We start from the raw sequence: 18833 nt of genomic DNA on the forward strand, positions 1-18833 counted from the left end.
ACACAGACATGACAGGGTTTTATACAAAGTCAATAGAAAGCTGTAATGAGAAAGAATGAAATTGCAAAGCAAGAATTTGCTTCACCTTCTTTCTGTACGTATACTTCATATGCACATATAAATACAATAATAATAAAATAAAATTTGCACAACAGCTGCATTATTTTGGTAAAACTGAGTTTGTTGCTTTTAGTGTGAAGCTGATGGAAACATTTTCTAACATCTCATTTTCACATCAATAAAGTTTTTACGAGCCAAGACATTTGTTAAGTTTTATTACCAGCGTGACCGGATCCTGTAATCACAGGTTTGAAAGTAGTTATTCACTCGGTTCTGGAAACTACAGACTTTCTCTGCTTCTGTCTGTGTTGAGGATTTCTGTTCATCATTTCCTCCACAGCAGCTTTGTATCACAAGGCATTACTAACTGTAGCTGTGGAGTACTAATCAAGAGTCACTTTCCTCCCGCTGACCTATTCAGCCCCTACAATTACAGAGAAAGTGATTAATTGTGCACTGATGCACCTACTGTAAAACACTGTGGAGATAAAGAACACGTGGACTCCTCCTTTCCTCTGCCTCATATCTGCCATCTCCACCAATGCTTTCTTTCCTATTTTCAGTTACTTGACTCTATTTCGCTCTGCTTTGGCTTGAAGTGAGAGAAACCTAATTTTCCTTGAGACACAGCAGCTTTTATTTTGTTTTTCTCAGTGCACAGTGAAGCAAACAACAACAGAGAAAGCTGATTCACAAAAACCTGAAGCAGGTAAAATCCTCCAATCTGCAAAATTTCAAACCAAGATCTCTTGGGACACAATGTGGGAATGACAGACTAAATGTAGCCAATCGATTCAAGCTACGGGAGTTTGTTCCTGTTTCATCTGACAGAAAACTCCTCGCGTGGATGCTCATTCCACTCCTCGCTAGTGAAGCAGTCGCTCCCAGGGCCAATCAGCGGCAAATATGTTGTTACATCCTGTTATTCAATCCACTCATTTAAACCACTTCATATAATTTTGAAATACTCCTGAAATCTGATCTTCAAACAAGCTGCTCAGGGAATAATGGCCAGAGACATGATCAGACTTCCGTTTGGTGTCTCTGTGTGAGCGATGAGACGTGATGAGAGCTGCTGGAGGAATACAAGGCCCACTCGATAAGTATTATGTCTGAAGTGATTGTGTGTTGGAGTTGCACATTTGGTGAAATTATGCAGACCAACACACCCTGGTGAGAGGAACAAAGGAAACATCTTGCTGTTTACCTCCTTTCATTGTTGTCAAGGTGTTGGGAAAACCAACTTTCTCACTTCTCACCAGGAAAGGTCATCTTATTGTTTGTGTTGCAGGAATATATTGAAATTACTAACAACAGCAAAAAAAAAAAATAATAATAATAATATTTGAAAAATTCCATTTCAAAAGGTCAATCTCAATCGGCCGGCAAATATTCCAGCATCAAGACTATTCACGCTGGCAGTGATGTGAATGTAGCCAAGTTGCAACAGTTAAAAAAAAAATTCAAAAATAAATCGTGCCAGTTCGTTCTTCAGAAAAAACAATGGATTCAAAATGGCAAAACTACCTCTTAAAATCGGTATGGCTGGTATTAAAGTAGATTAAGGTATACCGCTGGAGGTGGAAAACTTTAATACTGTTGTAAACATGAGCTCCTTTTTCACTAAAACTGACAGATACTTTAATGTGATGTATTAAACTGCACATCAGTCAGTCCTGATACAGCGGCTGGACAGACAGACAGGCAGGCAGCCCATCTGAGAAGGAAAGAGTTTTGTTTGGGAATATTTGGGATTCAGAGCTGATGATACAAGTGAGCCGACCAACAAGGACGAAGCTGTGTGTGTGTGTGTGTGTGTGTGTGTGTGTGTGTGTGTGTGTGTGTGTGTGTGTGTGTGTGTGTGTGTGTGTGTGTGTGTGTGTGTGTGTGTGTGTGTGTGTGTGTGTGTGTGTGTGTGTGTGTGTGTGTGAGAGAAGGTGGGTGCACATCTTCTGCAGGTGTGGAAAGAATATTCTCCACAGCAGAAACTCTGGATGTCACCTGATCTCCACAATGTGACTGGTAAATGCTTTTAATGCGCAAAGGCTCCGAAAACCTTCAGTTTTTTTCGACACGCAATAGCCGTGTCAAAATACTCATGATAAAAAAACATTTTGAAAACTTTTATTGAGGTACAAATTAACTGCATGAAGAAAACGCCCTCTGTATTTAAATGCCTTTACGCTGTCTTACTTTTAGAAACTAAAAACCAGCAGTAAATGGTCTGCACTCATACTGCATTATTTTTGTTTTACCATAGCAGTTTATAATCTCTACCTCACATTCACAGTCACACACTCATGGCGACAGAGCTGCCAGGTGAGGTATTCATTTGCCATCAGGAGCAACTCGGGGTTCAGTGTTATACCCAAAGACAATGTGGCATGTGGACAGGAGGAGCTGGGGATTGAACCACCCACTCTGCTGTTAGTGTATAACCCGCTCTACTCGTACACGCACGAGGCTACGTTGACATGATACTGCAGTTCTCATTGGTGGAAAGTACTTTTTTTGTTTCATTGTTAGGTTGTTGTTGTTGTTTTTTTTGCACTATTTGGTATATTTACACCATAAGGCTGCATTCAGACACTTCCATAACATAAGAGCACTATGCAGTCATGTAAAAACATGACTCACATGTACCTTCAATAGAAGTTACTGATATTTTTCACATTTAAAAAAAACACTTGATGCCTATTAATAAACTTAAACAAATGACAAATTTTTCACAATTTAAATAAAATAATTTAAAAAAACAGATCCAAAACATGGAACAAGTGACTACAACCCTGCATTTATTACGCCTTTAAATCCATCCAATTAGACTCAGATTATGTGTCAAAGATTAGAAGCTTCTTTGGGAGTGACAGACTGTTTTATTTAAACCTCTGACTTTGAGGCTTTGCTGTTCTCTTGGCTGTTGAAGTGTTCGGTGTCATCATGCCGAGATCTAGAGTTTTACGAGGTTTTCAGAAATTAAAAAAAGTTTGTGGATGTCTGTGAGTCTGGCAAGGGGTTTAAAAAGATCTCCAAATTATTTGAAATAAATCTTATTATCTGCTTATTTCTCCAGGACTGATTGCCCCAGCAAGCTCAGCCCAAGGACAGACTGTTTAGTGCAAAAATAAGTCTTCAACAAGCCCAAACTTTCACCACAGGATCTGCAGGTAACTTTGCAGCTCGTGGTGTCAAAGTGCAGGAGTCTCCAATCAGAAAGAGATTGAACAAATTTGACCTGCATGGGTGGCGTGTCAGGAAAAAGCTTTTACTGTCCAAAAAGAACATCAGAACAGAAAATAGTTTACTAGTCAACATGCAGGAAAAGATCAGGTCTTTTGGAGTAATTTGCTCTGAACAGATGAATAAAAGATAGAATTGTTCGGCCGATGAATTTCCATCCACCTTTGGAAGCAAATATAAGATACAAATTGGGATCAAAAGGTAAAAGCATGTGCTCAACAGCACATTAATGACCTTGCTGACTGTAGCTCTTCCTGCTTTAATTTCTTTCATTTTGGCTCCCAAACAGTCCTACGTGTTAGTGTTCCCATCAGATTGGCAAACACATTTCTGACTTTCTCCACAACTGCAAAAAGCTTCAGTTCACACTGAGCTGATAAAGTGGAGGAGAAGGAAGGACGTCGCTGTGGATGGGATTTAAATTCATATGAGATTTCCTGACTTTCGCTGACTTAAAATGTAATTTCACGGCCTGCAATGAACCACAAAACAGTCGACGTTTGTGCTGACCAGACAAAATGAAGCCACATCTTTTGTAAGTTGCAAGCTTTATTTACTAATTTATGGTTGTTTTCAGTACAAAACTTTTGTTAACTGTCTAAACTAAGCAAAATATTTCTTCTTAAATGGAACCAAAATGAATGAATTTCCTCAGGCTGTTCGCCTAAAGATTCTCCTCCGCTGGGCTGCAGCAGAGCAGTGAGGAAGACAGCATGGAGGGCTCCACCTCCCATGTCTTTTAGATTAATAGTGGTTTTACAAACTTTACATCTGGCTTTTTTGTCGGCTACCATCATGGTTTTACAGCCAAAGCGCTTGAAATTAATATTTCCCTGGCATGTTTGCCTTTGTTAGCAGCAACAGGAAAAAGCTTCTTGACAAACTTGATTGTTGATGAGCCTGAAAAAATACTTAAAGAAAACGTTATGGAAAAATGTAAACATGCTACAAATTCCATGATATACCATGATTTCACCCAAAAGATTATTAAATCCCCTGACTTTCCATGTCTGGAATAACCTTTTTATTATGTTAATGATATTCCAGAAATTACATGGCCAGTGAGAAGCTTGTAAATTAGAGAAGCAGCAAGTTTGCTCAAAAACATTCACTCGTTTTGTTCCAAACCATCTCCACTTGACATCCTACCGACACATAACTCCCCAAATCAAAAAAAACCTTTAGCTTCTCCAACTTGTGGCTGGTCTTTAATTCTCATTCCTGGTCTGAGGTGAAGTCTGACAGCTAATGAACAATATCAACAACTGCAGCTCTTCAGTCCCGCTGACGGTGGGATTCATGCAGTGCTGTTCAAGTTACCGAGTGCTGCGTGTGTCCGAGTGCTTTCGTAGACCAGTCCACCTGGCTGTGTTTCCAAGGCCCTAACTTTAATTTGGAGCCCATTTTCAGTCCATTATGCCGAGCCACTGGGGAGGCCACAGCAAATTAGAACTATCTCTACTCCACTGACTTCATTAAAATTAAAATGGCACTCGCTGCACCCCACCTGTCACGCACACACACTGACCAGAGAGCACACGCAAACGTAGCCGCATGAACATGCGTGTAGATGTGTGCACCACATCACACAACTCTGAACATGAAAAGCCCGAAACACAGTTTTACTCTAATTGACATCCTTTGAAAAGACACAGTTGTGCAAAATGGACGCCCATCCGGAAACACTCACACTCTCACACACACTCTCACACACACACACACACACACACACACACACACACACACACACACACACACACACACACACACACACACACACACACACACACACACACACACACACACACACACACACACACACACAGGAAGTTTTTTAGGCAACGGAAAGAGTCCCTTCACACACAGTCAGTTTTAGTATCAGTCGCTCATTCGGACGGCGTATTAACTGCCTCTCTGCCGATGCACGTGTGTGTGTGTGTCCTCGTGTGCCGGCCAGTGGGGGGTTGACTTTGATACCGCGGCTGGTCTAAGAAGTAAGAGTGGCCGATCATTTAGTTGATATAGCTTCACAGCCTGCCTCTGCCCACACTGTGGCCCAAACAAGATCGATAGAGAAGAATAGAGGACACCCATAGAGCGGGAGAAAAGGAGAGGAAGGGAATAGATGTACTCATATCAAAGACCTCGAAGCCTTGCCTGTGGTAATCACAACCGTAAAACTCGATAATTACAAAGGTTTCTCTGTAAACAGGACCGACTGAGGGTGGAGAAAACAACGCTGGTGTGGGTGAGTGTGTGATGGCTGGCTGGTGTTGCTGTGCGTATGTTTTGGTATATATTTTATATGCTTTCTCTCCACAAACTGTGTGAGTGAATTCATTAAAAGAACAAATTGTGCACTTATTCAAATGAGATTGAACGGTTTCAATTCAAATGAGTCTGAATGAGCGCCGTCAACCGTGTCCGTGTGTGCACTCACAGGTTCGCATGTCTTCGTGTGGAGATCTTTACGCGCCAGTCGCTGCGCGTGTGTGTCCGTGTGCGTCTGCGTGCAACATGTTACAGCCAGTAAATAGCATCAACTTTCCGTTAATACCCTGAAAAAAGGGCGACTTAGGCGTGAAACTTAGAAGTGAGTGTTTTCCTCATTGAGTCAAAAAGAGGAGGAGGCGTGGAAATGAGATGAAATGGAGAGGGACGAGAGGAGGGGGAGGTGGGTGGTGATGGGGGAATCAAACACACACACACACACACACACACACACACACACACACACACACACACACACACACACACACACACACACACACACACACACACACACACACAACGTTCAGCTGTGCATGCTGCTGGAGCTGGAACAGACTCAATGTCTACCGGCCGGGAAGTTTGAGGAGTGTCTTTCTGCTCCTGTACAGTTAAAGACAATTGTGAGAATCATGCATGCAGTACAGAAAAAAACAGCCTAATGTGAAGAAGACTTCTTGTGACTCATATGAGTGTCATAAGATCAGCACACAAATCAGCTACAAGAAAATATTGGCGTCTGAAAAAACATGTTTTAAGGAAATTTGGATGATTTAGGTTGAAATAAAGAGCTCAGAGCTCAGAAGTGGATTTAAATCATTAATATCCTTCAATGGATGTCGATAGACAGAAACATACATGCATATACTGTATGTATGTACATATATGTGAGTATATATATCACGGATGGGCATTTCAAGCGAAAATACTCTTCGACTATTGATGTGGAGAAGCTGCTCGGTTGGCTTGGAAAAACACAAACACCTGCTGTCATCGCAAAGCAAATACATTTATGCTGCAGCATAGGAGACAATATTTCCTCAATGCAGTCTCAAAGAATATGCATTCAGGTACAGCATTTTATACTGAACAGATATTTAAGAACTTCATTTACATTGGTCAGATATACATAGCACATTGTTTTCCGAACCATGTAAAGATGATTATGAAACAGAAATCACAGTGAACAACTCATTTCTTGTAACAAGCAAACACAACACAGCAACCCATAATTTAAGAGAAAACAGGTGATTATTACATTTCATTTCATTTAGCTGATGCTTTTATCCAAAGCGACTTACAATAAGTGCATTTCAACCATGAGGGTACAAAACCCAGAACAACAGGAATCAAGAAAATACAATTTCTTCAAGAAAGCCAAACTACAAAGTTCTATCAGTAAGTGCCATTTTAAGTGCTACTAAAGTTCTACTATTCAAGGTAAAGTCGGAAGAGGTGTGTTTTTAGTTTGCAGCGGAAGATGTACAGACTTTCTGCTGTCCTGATGTCGTTGGGGAGCTCATTCCACCATTTAGGAGCCAGGACAGGAAACAGTCTTGATTTTGTAGAGTGTTTAGCTCAGTGAGGAGCAACAAGCCGATTGGTAGAAGCAGAGCGGAGGGAGCAAGCTGGAATGTAAGGTTGGACCATGTCCTGGATGGAGACTGGACCCCATCTGTTCACAGCACGGTACGCAAGTACCAATGTTTTGAAACGGATGCAGGCAGCTACTGGTAACCAGTGAAGGGAGCGGAGGAGGAGGAGGAGGAGGAGGAGGAGGAGGAAGATTAGGAGGAGGAGTGGAGTAGTGTGAGTTAATTTGGGAGGTTAAAGACCAGTCAAGCTGCTGCCTTCTGGATGAGCTGCAGAGGTCGGATGGCACTAACAGGTAGACCTGCCAGAAAGGAGTTACAGTAGTCCAGACGTGAGATGACCAGAACCTGGACCAGAACCTGGACCAGAAACTGGACCAGAACCTGGACCAGAACCTGACCAGAACCTGCGCCGCCTTCTGAGTGAGAAGAGGACGTATTCTCCTGATGTTGTGCAGCATGTATCTACAGGAACGTGTTGTTACAGTGATGTTGGCAGTAAGAGAGAGTTGACTGTCGAGTGTCTCCGAGGTTCCTAGCAGTCAGGGTCGGGGATAACACAGAATTGTTGAAGGTAGTAGTCAGGTCGAGGGTGGGAGAGCCTTTCCCTGGAAGGAAGAGCAGTTCAGTCTTGTCAAGGTTAATTTTCAGGTGGTGTGAGGACATCCACTGAGAGATGTCAGTCAGGCAGGCAGAGATTCATGCTGCTACCTGTGTTTCAGATCGGGGAAAAGAGAGGATCAGTTGGATGTCATCAGCATAGCTGTGGTAGGAAAAGACATGTGAGTGAATGACAGAGCTGAGAGAGTTGGTGTACAGAGAGAAGAGGAGGGGACCCAGGACGGAGCCTTGAGGGACACCAGTAGTGAGAGGACAAGGTTCAGACACAGATCCTCTAACAGATTGGTTAACCGGTAGGTGCAGTCGTTGAGGTAGGATGAGAACAGGGAGAGAGCAGACTCTGAGACACCGAGGTCCTGAAGGAGGAAAGAAGGATCTGGTGGTTCACTGTGTCAAATGCAGCAGAATGTCTAGAAGGATCAGGACGGAGGACAGAGAGGCTGCTCTAGCAGTGTGAAGCTGCTCAGAGACAGAAGGAGGACCGTCTCTGTTGAGTGGTCTGTTGAAACCAGGCTGGTGATCAAGAAGGTTATTATGGAGGAGATAGGAGGAGAGTTGGTTGAAGATAGCTCGTTCGAGAGTTTTGGAAAGAAAGGGAAGAAGCGAGACGAGTCTGTAGTTGTCTACTTCAGCCGGGTTGAGGGGGGGTTTCTTCAGGAGAGGGTTCACTCTCTCCTTCAGAGAATTCGGGAAGCAGCCAGTTGACAGAGAAGTGTTGATAAGATGGGTGAGAAAAGGAAGAAGGTCAGGAGCAATAGACTGATTATGAATCAGTAGTTAACATAAACCATACGTTTATTATAAAGTTTACTTTCACACTATTCTCCCCCGTCTGTTTGTTTGTTTGTGTCTCGTGAAAAAAGACGTCTCCTCTTTTTGCTCTTCTTGTCTCCCTCAATGTCTGCAGGTCTCTTGCCAACAACATCCACAGTCCAGCAGTGGAAATAGAACAATGTGATGACTGTTTTTGCCTGAAAAGAAAAAGTATTTAAAAAAAAAAAAAAAAGCCCATCTTTTTTGTTCATGGTGAAATTTGAATCATCTTCAAACATGGATTGGAAAAACAAAGAGCAAACAATGTATTTATATTTTATGATTTACTTCTCTGGAATATTTGCTAAAACAATAAGTAGAAGCTGAGTCACTATAGAGCAGCAGTGGTGTACAATATACAATTAAGTCTGAATTTAGTGAATGAATTGGTTGCGCTGTGTAAATTTAGAACAAATCACAAAGAAGACCAGTTCTTGTTCTTGCAGCAGCACAGACAGACTGTGTTGTCTGCAACTTCACATCCATCTGCACATCCAAAGTCTTCCAAAGTTTATTTCTTGTTTGAATGGAAATGTTTTATTGTATTGTTTGAAAAATTACAATGTCCAGAAGTGTGAGCAGCCATGGTGTGACATTACCAGGACCTCTTCATCCCTTCTTACAGGTTCAGGGTACATCTTTCGCCTACGGAGGGAACTTTCACACATAGAGACGTGCCCCATTACGAAACTTACATATTTGTTTTAAATACTAATGATTTTGTGCACAGGACTGTGGAGTAATTTAGACCAGCAGCCACTCATTCAGTCAATCATTAAACCAAGTGTTGCTCTCTGAGTGAAAACTAAGTTGCAGAGCTCTGGCTACTTAATGAAAAAACATTAGTCAGGCTGGTTCAGTGTCAACTCCTGCCTGTGGGTCTGGTCTGATTTAACAATGTTCATCTGTTGTGTGTGTGTGTGTGTGTGTGTGTGTGTGTGTGTGTGTGTGTGTGTGTGTGTGTGTGTGTGTGTGTGTGTGTGTGTGTGTGTGTGTGTGTGTGTGTGTGTGTGTGTGTGTGTGTGTGTGTGTGTGTGTCCTTGCACTCTGCTTTTGTGATTCCTGATGTAACTGAGAGACAGAAGAGCAACAACAATGAATGTGTATATGAGTGTGTGTGCACATTGTGGCTGTGCATGTCTATAAATCTTTTTACAATGCAGAGCAGGGTCTGGCTGACAGGGGAAGGGATGCTGGGGGAGATGGAAGCAGCGTGAAAGGAGAAAATGATGAAATGGAGCAGAGGTAAAGGAGGGAAGCAAGGTGGGATAGAAAGAAGTGGGAGGGGGCCGAAGAGTGGTGAGGTCGTTGGACTGTGATGAACCAATAAAGCAGAGGGGATCAGAGTCTCAGTCATTACACAGCAAACAGTGGAGTCAGGTTGGAGTGGGAGTAGAGTCATAATGAAATGGATCACAATACATAAAAGCCCAAAAGCATGTTTAAGTTATGGGAGTGCCTGCAGGTGTGGCCCACTTTTATGGTAATTTGGTGAACGCAAATGCAAGCGTAGGTAGGAGGGGTAGATAATTAGGTGTGTCACACCACAACTTCCATCATGGCCGATCAAATCAGCACAATATATTAACCTTAAAGAAATAAACTTCAACAACAGAGAGAAGGTAAACAGTGACTGCTTCTCAATCTCAACGATGTGTCCTTGGTAGGATGAGTCCTTCGCAAGTCAGGTCCTTCAGAGGCTCCTTCCTAACTTCATAATGGAACAGTCCATTGTTTGCAAGTTGCGTCATTTTATTTATTTTAAAGAGGAATTACAGGCAAAGCATGTATCGCCCCCTACTGCTTTGTTATGGAGTACTTATGTTCCAGGTGTATGTCATTGAAAAGGTCCCTCTGATTGACTGTATATAAAAATGGACATAGTCTCCAGGTCTGAAGAGCGAGAGCGTCATAAAGTTGAATACCACTGAGGGCCACTAGAGGCTGGCTCCAAAAGACTTCTCTTATGAGATACCAAGTCAATAAATGTTTTCCACAAGTCGTTATAGTGTGCAGTCAGGTTGCTGGTCTCGGTTCATGTGCATTGTGCCTTTGGCTGATTCTTAGTCAGATCCACCCTCTCCTTCAAATGTCATCAAGTCTGGCCCCTAAAAACCAGGACGCCGGTACCCAAAATGACAGACTTAAGGGTTCAAATCGGCACTTCACAAACCATTGGCTTACGTCAGTGGTTTTTGAAGACACGTCATAGGTCTTTGTAAGTGTGCAAAACCCCTGATGCATCATTTAAAATTATCTGAACGAAAGACCCGGTCCTTGTTAGAATTTCGAAGGGCCCTAGACATCGGAAGAGTCCTTTAGTAGGATTTGATGGTGTACAGACATCCTAGAAATGTAGCCTACAAAGGACGCATTCTTGAGATTGAGGCAAATTTGATGGACAACGTCACAGGAACCATAAAAAGCTGGAACCACTGTGCATGCTTGAGCATGTGTGTTGGTCACTTACTGTCCCTTAAATCTCTTCTCATGTCTTATCTCCCACCGTCACACAAATGATAATCTTGTAGCCAGTACTACAACTCCAAAATCCCCATTTCAGCTCGTCTTCTTTACTTTCCTGATCCCTCCACAACTCCTGAGCTCAATACTTTATAGTGAGGAATAAGTTCTCCCTTGTGTCCTAATAAATCTAACATCACTCCTATCTTTCCACCTTTCCATCTGACCACAAATTCACTCGTCACCTGTTAACTCTTCTCTTTCATTCAGTCAGTGCTGTCTTTCGTTTCTGCATCTACGCGTCCAATTTTTCCCTCCTTTTGTTTTCTCATTTTCTTTTTCTAGATTTTACATGGCCTCTCTTTCCAGCTGAGTGGCAGCACTACATTGAACAGAATGTGAAAGTCTGGATAAATCTCTCTCCCTCCGCTCGTCTCCAATTCTCATCCTCAACCCACCCCCGTCATCTCTGCTTCTTCCTCCCTGTATCTGTCTTCCTCGATGTATCCCCTCATTTGTTTATCTCCTCACCTCTACTCACCTGCTCTCTCTGTGTCCCTCCTCACGCCGCCTCTCTCTGTCCATCGCTTTTATTGCTCTCTACAGCTCATAAAATACAAAGGGACGAGAGGAAAGCTAAATAAGGAAACAGACGCATTCAGAAGCGGAGGGTGATTGCTAATAATGATTGTGAATTGGACAGCCAGCATCCCAGCTGTGATTAAGCAAAAAGCCAGTGGTTGGGAAAGAGGTGAAAACTCAATTTCCTGTTTGTCTTCTAGCTTTTGTTTGGTAATTGAACATTTCTCTATTTTTCCAGGAAGTACAGGCCTCATCTCAGGGTTTAGCTGTGAAAATGGGCCAGAACCAATGAGAGAGGCAGATGGTTGATTGCTTACCAGGTTTCCCTTTACTGTATTAAAAACGATACACACAGTCTTCACGGAAATGAGCGGGACTTGTGAGAACACATATTGATGGGGTAACAGAGTTTGACACAAGACCAGCTTCATTTAGCGCTCAGAAACATTGATCTACTAACTGCTCCATCAAAGGAGGGACAGGGCACAAACCTCAGGGAGTCTGCACCTTTCAAGCTTGTGGTCTGCAGCGTTTTCACGTCACTTTTTAGTATTGGCTCAACTCGCTTGAAACTCAGATGGAGGCGACGCTAAAGCTCGTGCCAGGTACCATTCCCGGAAAATGGAAAACCCCCGCAAAAAGTAGAGTCAAACTGAGACGAGCGAGCTGTGTCAGTTGAGGAGGGGCTGAAGACACGTAGAGGGACAATTCTGGGACCTCAGAAATCACTGTTGCTGAAAACCGTAAAGGTGAGAAAGAGATTTGAAGAAATTTGATGCTTTTACTTCCACCTAATCAAAACTGTAAATCAATGACTGTTCTAAGCTTTGAAACATGGTGCTGGTGTTGTTTTTATAACAGATGTGGACGGTCACTTTAAAGGGACCTCTGGGGTAAGAGAGGGTAAAGTATCATCAGAACGAGCAGGATAATAGCTAGTAGCTCTAGTGTCTCCTGTTTTTATGATTGTCCACTCACATTTTCTCAACAGGAGAGTTCTCGTGGTGCTCTGTAGATTTTCGAGGGTTGATAGTAATGTTTTGTCTCGTATTTAGTGTTGTTGCTCAAAAAGCCTCGGAACTGGCATATCCCCAATCAATAGGTGAAATCTGGATCAGTCGTACTAAAACATGCACACATGAGTTAAATGCCATTCTGCGTCATATTAAAGACAAAGAGAAGGAACTGCAGTCCAACTCTGGCTGCTGAACAGCTGAAGAAATGACTTTGTCCCATGTCTCTGTGTTAGCCTTATCCACTAGCATTGTCCACTCATCTTTCTCACACTCACACTCACACACACACACACACACACACACACACACACACACACACACACACACACACACACACAGCTGAGTGTTTAAGGGGGCTAGACACAGCTGGATTGGCACCTCTTCACCCGGGGCAGAGGACTGAGGTGAAGTAAAGCTGGCGTACCAGCAGGGTGAGGTGAAGTGGCTCTAATCTGCTCTCCTGGCATGAGGTGGCACAGGGCCGGCCCGCTGTGCCAAGAGTTATACTGGCAATAGGCGAAGTTGGCATCCCGCTGCGTCCGGCTCAGTGCATCAGCCTCCTGCCGAGCAACAGAGAGGCAGGAAATGGAGACGGCGTGAGGCCAAGTCAGGGGAGGCGGTGACAGAGAGCCGCAGAGACAAACAATGTGATACAGATAGAGAAATATGTGTTGAAAGAGATGTAGACTGTTCAGACATCTAATATCACAATGTCTCAAGCTGCTGAATTTTAAATGACAAGTAACTGACAAGTTATTATTGTTTGGCCTGTGTGATAAATCACTTAGTTTCAAAGAACTTTCTACTCTTTTTTTGGGGAAAAAGAGAGACAAATAAGAGTGACAGCTAAGGAAAGAACAACACGTCTGCCTGCAACATGTGACAGTCTGTCTAATACACTCCCTACTTTGCCGCCGACAGCTTAACGCTGTTCACACATTAAGTGACTCTAAAAGTAAAGGTCACATCATAGTTTTCATAGCTGGTGGTAAAGTACGTTTACACATTCGTGTCAGTGTCAGAAAGATCCATTCATGCTCATAAATATGAGGTCTGAGAGCACCCCAGGAGAATACTGGGTGCTGTCAAAACTTCCTTTGCACAGTGATAGCCAAACAATGAACCAGCAAAACCTTCTGTCAGCAAGCCACACGCAAGCAAAAAAATCCTGCCTTCTTCCAAATTTGTTCATTAAACTGCGCTACAGGGATCTGTCAGCTCTCAACACTTCACCCCTTCATGCAGGGAAAAGTCAAAACAAAGTTTCAGATTCCATTAGCAAACCACTTGGCAGTTAACACTTAAGAAGATTGAGCTCACGTTCTCAGGTCTGTGTCTGTTGTTGTTGTAGTTGAAAAGGTAGCATTTGCTAAAACAAAGTGAGTTAAATGAGGAAACGCTTCGGTAAGATTAGACACCCAGAAAGCTAAGGTGTGATTAATCCATCCTTTTACAGCCCCTTTATTTTACTTTGAACCAGGTAATTATGTAAATAATGACCAGTATTCCAAGGAATTACATTAATATTAGGTGATTTTCAACCTCATACATTTACACCCAGGAATGCTCTCAGTGTACCAGAGTGGAAAATAACATAGTGTTGAGGTTGTAGAGTAGACTGATTTGAAGCATTTCTGGTTCCTGGAGTTTTGCAGAATGATCCATTATCGATATTTATATTTGGCAACAGTTGCAACATGGGAGGACCTGTTTCATACTGCCCTGGCTCCAGTAATAAAAGACAATTTATTTGTATGCCTCCGTGCCAGCAACGGTTTCAAATTGTCCATTTGTCCATTCGTCCCAGTCTCATGAAGGCAATATCTCAAGAACACTTTGAGGGGATTTCTTCTAATGTTCACTTGGACTCAGAGAAGAACTGATTAAAAATTGGGAGTCAAAGGTCACCGTGGCTTTACAAAACACATTTGTGGACATAAATCAATTGATGTGCTAATCATGACCAAATGTGTAATAAGATAAAATGATGACTTGTTGAAATGTATATGCAAAAGAACAAAGGTCAACCTTGCTGTGACATTAAAAAAGTTCTTCAAAAACACTCTTCTCACCATTATTTAAGGCTATAACTTAAATTTGACCATATTTCACATTTGGTCATTCGTGATATCTTCCAGAATTTGTGCTTCTTTGCAGAAACATCTATAGTTGAAGCCTCATCCACTGTCATGGCTACAACTTTGTCTTTTATCAGAGTCACCTTTATTGGCCAAGCATGTGAACACATACCATATAGTGCAAGAATTCATCTTAAATACATATATTGTACGAGTCTGGATGCACATATGCACACTGAGATTTGACCGTTTGTTGGGGGCATACAACTGAGAGTCGAGGAGATGATATCTGACTCACAGTAACGACAGCTTAGATCGGTATGAAACTCTAAGTTCTGATGATAACTGATGATAATCAGTTAGAATAATTAGCAACCACATTTCATAATATAAGGCTCTTCGATTAAGGATCTAACTTGCTAAAAGCAGATAATGGTACAATGTTGACAAAAGTAAATTCATGCCTTTGAATTTTGAGCTTGTAAAGCAATCTCCACAAATAGTTCCAAAGTTTGTAAATCAACTTTTGTAAACTTGTAAACATAAATCTTAGAGAAATTCAAAAAATTGTGCGTGACTAGACTGAACGGACACTGTTCCCACACTGTAACACTTATGTTAAAAGTATGAATTTTGAATCTGACTTCAGTGAAAATCCAATCACAGAGTCTCACGGCCCAATTTAAGGGCAGGTAGTCGTGGTTGTCTTCATCTTCGCTGCAGGTCCTGAGAGTTACTGTAGATTTTTAAGACTGACGATGGCACAGGCTTTTGACCCAGGTGGTTTTAACTGTATTTAATGTATACTGTAATGAATTATGTAAAACATTAGTCCAGTGAAACACAGTTCTGGCCCGCCACTCAAAACCTTAACTTCTGCGTGGTTCCTGAACACGCTCCGTGCATCTCAACTCTAGTCTTTCCCAAGTGGGAAACTGAGCGAATAGACAGCAATCTTCTAGAGTCCACCGTAGTCCATTACTATATATACGCAAGTAACGAGCCCACTTAAATTTTATGACCCATGCTGGCATCTTCTGCTATCATTCCTGTTCAAATTGACTCATAAAACACATAACTTATTGTGCATTAAGGGTAATTTTTACTAGAGAAGCCTACCATGCACCTTCAGTATTTAGAGCATGTGTATGTTAAAGCTGTCATGAGCTGCTGTTGGATCTGCCTCTCTACAGTAGGATTATCAAGTTGAGGAGTAGAGAGAGCAAAGTTGTCAACAATTATTCCCTTTCAATCTCCGCACCTCGAAGCTTGGATGTCAGTCTGGTGAAATACCACCAAAAATAGTCGATGTACCCCGTGCTGTTACCTGTAAACATGCTCACAGCATGGCCGTTTTCCAAATAACCAGCAGAGCAGAAAAGCTTTCCTTGTCCCACAATTCCTTCTGACCTAAATAGGCCAATATGGAAACATGCTCCATTTCCCTACACTGAACACCCCTCCGCCATGGGCCCGTCGTGCACAGTTAGTCCTTGACTGACTCCGGCAAGGATCCTGCTGGATGGAGCTACGTGGGAGCTACATATCCCCTCCACCAATTTAGAGCCCGCTCACCCCAGAGGTACCATTCAACTGGCGCCATCAATACTAATCTAAAGGTGCTGTTACAGAGTCATTCAGAAAGCAACCCATTCAACTGACCTCACCAACCACATCCACAAATACACAGCCACACTAACAAACTGGATGATAAACCAGGAGATCAGAATAATACAATTAAATGTGTACCACAACACACAAAAACAGCAGTCTATTTCCTTTTAGCTGTCTGACATTCCCTGTAGCTGCATTAGTAGAGACATTGGCTTGGAAAAGCCTTTGTTTGCCATCTGACCCGGCTCTGTGACCCAGTATTTGTCCTGGCTTTTACACATCTCTAACACCGCGCAAGAGAATGGGAAGGTCACAGAAAAGAAAGATCTGCATGAGCAAACACCCGATCATCTACCCTGCCTGTGATGCTGACCCTACAGGGTTTAAATAACAATGTTCAACCCTGGTTAGCAGGGATGTGCATGTGGCCGAACTAGAGCTGCAGACCTGGGTCCCATCTGAGTGACAAAGACAAATGACCAGAGATTAAACCCAACATGCTAAAATGACAAAAAATTGTATTCTTCTGTAGCTACTATTAGTGGAGAAATTGGTACTGCATTGAATGTAATTTCTTTTCAAGAGAAAGGTGTCCCTTGCTTTGATGTTCAAACACAATAATGTTATAATCAGATTATTAATATGACACAAAGATGCAGGCTGCGGTGCCTTTGATTCTGGTCCGCTGAGACTGTTAGTGAAATGACTCTCAGCTTTAGCTCTGATGGGTCCTTTATAGCTGTATGACAGCTGGAATAAGCCGACCTTGCTCTTTATGGGACTGACTCCAGAATCACCTAAATTAAAAATGTTCTTCATTCAAACTCAATTATCTGCACTGGTTATTGTTAGCCAGCGTATCAGTTTTCCAACAACAAAACACTGGACCCTGGAATGCACACTGTATTATCAGGAGCATTTTAGGACCGTTTTAGGTTTATTTATATTTATTTACATGAGGGGTACAAACTTTACTTGCCTTTCAGCCTGGTTGAAGATGCTAGGATGCCATTCCATGAGGTTGAGATAGCTGGTTAGACCAATGCATCACTAATGATGTGGTAAGGTGCATCTATGAGTGTATTTTACAAACTGTGCATAAATGACCGTGAGGTGGCGACTTGGAAATGAAGTCCACGCACCCGTTGCACTGCTACCGTGATTTTGACTGTCGTGGGCGCTTGCCGTATGCCGCCGGTTAAAACACCTACTGGCTAGTTGTTTAGCCAGCTTTGCTGCTAGAAATGATGCAATGTACTCTGTTGTTGTTGTTGTTGTTGTTGTTGTTGTTGTTGTTGTATTGTCACCAGAATGTTGTTGTTAAAGGTCAGATAACATCCAAAGAGATTGTTAAAACATCTTAAGAGTGTTACCAAAGAACATTTGTATAATGTATAACATTTTGGTAAGGAAAAAAAATTAGGGCATAATGTTTTGACAATTTTATAAAAAAATATGTTCTAAAGTTGAATGCAAAATATTGTTTGAACGTTTTTAAGAACATTGCATAATTTCTAAATGGGTGCATATGAACACCTTTTTTCCATTATTGATTTTGCTTTTAGCTTAGATAAAGCATTAGCATGAACTTATTAATTAAGATTGGCTTTAAAAACACAGTCTAAACTTACTCAAAATCTCCAAGGGTTCCCCAGGCAATGATACTTTTCTCACCTTTTTACTTTACAAATCTTGCAGCCCGGATTAGTGTTCGGCAAGCACACCTGTAACTCTCATTACAAGAGGGTCCAACTATTGGCACATACAGATACTAAAGCCAGTCTGCACTGCACTTCCCTTGCCCTCGGCATTATTGATTACGTTTTTAATCTCTTGTTAAAATTGATAATAAATTAATAAATAAATGAACTATTACTCATTGTCTTTCCAAAATATTACAATACAAAATATGGATTAGAGGTGTTTTAACATTTCCAAACAAACCAAATTTGAGATAAAACTGCTGATAACTGTTGTTGAGAAATTATGTGAAATGAAGTAAAAAACTAAAAAGCCTCAAGACGCACTGTTTTAAGATCTAATCTAATAGAAATTTTGCATTGATTTATGAAGGTTGGAGACATTTTTCAGTATTTGAGAGTCAATCACCCCATAAATTTTGTTTTCAGGAATGAGATGCAGGCAGTTACACCGCAGATGAGAAAAATGTGCGAGGATAAACAAGTGACGGAGGTGATGAGTATGAGAGGAAGGGAGTCTTCCCTCCCCTTTTGGAGCGTGCTGCTTGGTAAGAGGTGCTTGGACGCATAAATGGTTTATACCTGCATGCAGCCTACAGTAACTGACTCCAATCTGAAGAAGGCGAAGAGCACACGGGCCTTGGCCTCCAAATCTCATTTGGCTCCGGGACCCGAGGCCTGACTCGTTGATAGGAAAAAAAACGTGAATAACAGCAGAGACGGAGGGGGTGGTGGTGGTGGTGGGCGGGTGAGGGGGGTGGGGACGGGACGGTGGAGGTAAAAACT

Source organism: Brachyistius frenatus, unplaced genomic scaffold, assembly GCF_029030835.1.
Source record: "Brachyistius frenatus isolate BFR_SWC_R1_liver_20210118 unplaced genomic scaffold, ASM2903083v1 Contig_1, whole genome shotgun sequence".
Lineage (NCBI taxonomy): Eukaryota > Metazoa > Chordata > Actinopteri > Embiotocidae > Brachyistius > Brachyistius frenatus.